This window comes from Bidens hawaiensis, unplaced genomic scaffold (genome assembly GCF_021521415.1).
Source record: "Bidens hawaiensis isolate Kalapana, Puna unplaced genomic scaffold, B.hawaiensis_p1.1 tig00044022_1, whole genome shotgun sequence".
NCBI classification, from domain to species: Eukaryota; Viridiplantae; Streptophyta; class Magnoliopsida; order Asterales; family Asteraceae; genus Bidens; species Bidens hawaiensis.
In genome coordinates this window covers 22,805-27,104 of record NW_027505869.1, presented here as the reverse complement: position 1 = coordinate 27,104, position 4,300 = coordinate 22,805, and the positions used below count along the sequence as shown (strand labels likewise).

Sequence of the window (4,300 nt, the reverse complement as noted above, 5' to 3'; positions counted from 1 at the left end):
ATAACTAAAATTACACAAATATGTTACAAATAAGTAAAACAGTCCTTGTACAGTACATTTGTGATTGTATTGGTTGGTATACATTGTTTATCACAAATCAAATATTTAGTTCATGTCTGCTTGTAACTCTTGATAAGGTAACATATAGGTATGCTTATAACTCATGATATAGCCACGCATAATTTTCCGTATGATAAATAAGATTCTTCAAGTACATACCAACGCTAGATAAATGATAATGCATCTATGAAACTAACTAAAAATATATATATTCATACACATAAAATGTCATACCTGCTAATCAATTAATATATATAATGTCATTTGAGATCATGTGCTCATGTTTATCCCAAAAACATGATTATCCAAAAAACTAGATTACCTGAACTTTGATGATATAGTCATCCTTATAATTTTTAGAATTTGAAATTGATTGATCATGATAAATTTGGTGTCATAAATATTCTGTGTATGACAAATTTTTACTTGATTTTATATTTTACAATTAACAATTGTATAATCAAACCAGGGCCGGCCTAGGGGTGAGGCAGGGTAGTCGACGGCCATAGGCCCGACACCCGCAAGGCCCGAATTTTTTTTTTTTTTTTAAATTATATGCATTTTTATGAAAAAGTTATGTGTAATCAATGTTTCAACATAATTACATAACCACTAGCTTGGTGGAGGTATGGCCTCTAACCAAGAGGTTGTGGGTTCTAGTCTTACTTGAGACATTTTTAAGTTTATTTTTATACAAAACTTTTTTGCATAACTCAAATCATAACCAAGTAAGCACACTTAAAATAAAATTGTTTAAACCTAACAAAATGTTTCTTTTACTTAAGGCCCAAAAAAAAATTCGTCTTTGGCCAAAAAAAAAAATTCGACTTCTCGGAGCCGGCCCTGAATCAAACAACATATAAAACTGAAAATTAAAATATAACAAAATAATTTTTCATTTCATATTAATGAAAAGTAACAAAGACATACTAACCTTAAAGTCATGTTCAAATAAAAGTGATTATTCTGAGTTAGTAGAATAATAGAATATTTAAAGTTACATAAAGTGATAAAGTGAATGTAGTGATTCTTATTTATAATAGTTGAAAGTATTGTATAAGGAATGTTTAAATTTTGATACCAATCCCCTGTTATTTGTTAATATTATGAGAGTTGTTGGAATATTTAATTAATCGATACACATATATATATATATTTATATTTATATATATATAACTTAATAGAAAAAAAAAGCAAAGATTTTGGATTTGTTGGAAGCATGGTAAATGATTTTTAACCGGATTAACTATTTTTTTAAATTAATGTGAAAATATATGTTCTGAAGCATTTTGGTCTGAATTATAAAAGAAAATATTAAAAACTCAATATTGATTTTTTTATTGCTAAAACCCTTTATACTACACAAAAAAATCATATAAATAAATGACATATGCTTCATATAATAAATTGGTATACATATAAATTATAAATATATAATTCAACTTCAATAATTTAATGCTAAACACCAAGATATATAATAGATATTCTCTATGTTTGCATATTTATACAAAACGTTTGGAGAAAATTAAGAAAATACACATTTTCCCCAGTTCAAATGCATATGAGAAGATTTTGAATCCAAATTTGAAACCAATCTTATATAAAAAAATTATGCACTGTTGCTCGAATCCAAGTTTAAAAGTAATTTATAGTTTATCATATAAATTTAAATTCTTCGACAATAATGCACCTTTATTTTCTTTAATTCAATTACCTGTGACTTTAAAATTATGTTCGAACAAACCTGTAACGTCAATTTTAATATTTCCTTATTTTCTTATTTCACCATTAATATTAATGAATGAATCGACTATGATTTACATATAATAAAAACAAACTTTAATTCATATATTGACATGACTTAAAAGTAGAGGGGGCAATTCTGACCCAAAGTCATTTAATTGGGTCAGTTTGGGTTAAATTTAAAACCTTTTGGGTTGAAATGGGTTGGGTAATTTAATTATAAGGGTCGAAATGGGTTAAATATGAAAAATCTTTTAAGAATGACGGGTCAAATTGGGTTGATTGTTTTATTAGAATGGGTTGTTTAGGGTTAGGGAATAGATCTCCAGAAAACCATGGGTTCGTGACTCATTGAAGTCTTCCCGGTCAGCAGATTCAACACTTCATCTCCGCCGTCGCCGCCATTCGCTTTCCAATCACCACCACCGTGTGTAAAATCTTCCAGTCAGCACCACCGTTTTTAACATCTTCATCTCCGCCTCTCCAGGTAACCCTAGGTTATATATCTAATGCTTATTAATTATTATGATGATTATTATTATTATTATTATGGTGGAAAACTAGTTAAGGTATTGTTAATATTGCAGTATTTATAAAGTATGTAGCTTAGTCAGTAGTGTAGTTGCAAACATTGTTGCAGCTGTTTCAGGCTCAAAAATGGTGTCCTAGGCGTAGAGGAACCACACCAACCCATCCCGAACTTGGTGGTTAAACTCTACTGCGGTGACGATACTGTAGGGGAGGTCCTGCGGAAAAATAGCTCGATGCCAGGATGATAAAAAACTTCACACCTCCCGTTCTTCATACTTTTTCAATATGAAAAAAAAATGAAAAATAAAAAGGTCGTCTTATTCAAAACCCCAATTATGACATCCCTTCTCTCCCACTTCACACCCCGGAACGCGCCGTTCTTATAGAGATATAAATAGAGATAAAGTAGAGATAAAGGTGCTTTGACATCTTCTTAACCCGAAATGGCTTGGGAGAGCAAAGGTTCCTTTTTTTGAGGGTACTTCCGGGAATAGATCCAGCGGAGACGCAGTGGGGCCTGTAGCTCAGAGGATTAGAGCACGTGGCTACGAACCACGGTGTCGGGGGTTCGAATCCCTCCTCGCCCACAACCAGCCCAAAAGGGAAGGGCCTTTCCCTCTGGGGGTAGGAAACTCATGATCGGGATAGCGGGCTATGGAATCCTAAAATTTGTTTGACATCTTCTATGCGAAAATGTTCCATTTTCATAAGATCTTCTTGACTGTTATTCAAAAGGTCCAATAATGTATATATCTTGGACCTTTTGAGGCAATTAGATTTTGGGAGGCAATTCAGATTGGTCAATAAAAATCGATTTCAACGCCATTTTTTTCTTTTTTGTTATTTTAGCCAATTTATCATAAAAGGTAAAAGGGGGTAAAGGAACTATGTGTTGATTGTCCTCTAAATTGAAATTTTCTTCTTTGGTATGTAAAAAGGGAATCAATAAATCAATCAAATTCCGGGAGGCTTCTTGAAGTGCTTCTTTAGGAGTTAAACTTCCATTTGTCCATATTTCGAGAAATAGTATCTCTTTGTTACCATTTTTATAAGAATGAATACTATGATTCGTATTTCGAATAGGCATGAATACAGGATCTATAGGATAACTTCCATCTTGAAAGGTATTTGGCGCTTTTATAAGAAATCCGCGATTCTTCTCTATTTGTAATCCAATAACCAACTCAATGGGTTCCGTCAAGCTAGCTATATGCTGTGTATTATCAACAATTTCTACATAAGGCGGTAAGATGATATCTTGAGCAGTTACATATCCAGGGCCCCTAACACAAATTGACACCTCACAAGTTCCATAGAGATTACTTCTCAATACGATTTCTTTCAAATTCATTAAAATTCCATCTATTAGTACGCGTAGTCATTTTTGTTTGTCGGTTTTACAAGTTAAAACCATGGTTTTGGATACCATGTGTATGTAAAGTTGTAAACAATGCAGGTTTTACAAGTTACTAGAGTATGTTAGCAAATTCGGGACTGGTACTGGTTGGTACCGGTACCGGTACCAAAATCGGTACCGATTTGGTACCGTCAGTACCGAATCGGTACCAACGTTTTGAGTTTCGGTACCGGTACGGTACGGGACCGATATTTACCGAAATTTTACCTTAAATACCGGTACCAAGAATCCGCGATTTTCGGGACCGGGATTTTTGGGACCGGGACCGGTCGGTACCGGTACGGTCCTGATCTCATCCCTACTGTTGACATTGGATTGTATTAATCTGCAAAGTTATTGTTCAAACTTAATATAAAGTGGAAATCTTTAATCATCTTTGGGTGTATATATCTTTAATAAAAATCTTATTAATTGTTAAGGGTGTTCTTCGGGTTCTTTTTTCGGGTTTTGGGTTTTTCGAGTCAGGTTATTCAGGTTTCAAAGTTTTAAATCTTGACCCGAAACCCAACCCGAATCTCTTACGGGTTTTCCGGGTTCGGGTTTTTTCGG

General features: G+C 33.2%; 1 non-coding gene across 1 annotated transcript; it reads left to right on the top strand.

Moving 5' to 3' along the window:
• Positions 1 to 2,847: 2,847 nt before the first annotated feature.
• On the top strand, positions 2,848 to 2,921 carry TRNAR-ACG (transfer RNA arginine (anticodon ACG)). Its single transcript has one exon. It is a non-coding gene; the product is annotated as a tRNA-Arg (tRNA).
• The last annotated feature ends 1,379 nt before the right edge of the window (positions 2,922 to 4,300 follow it).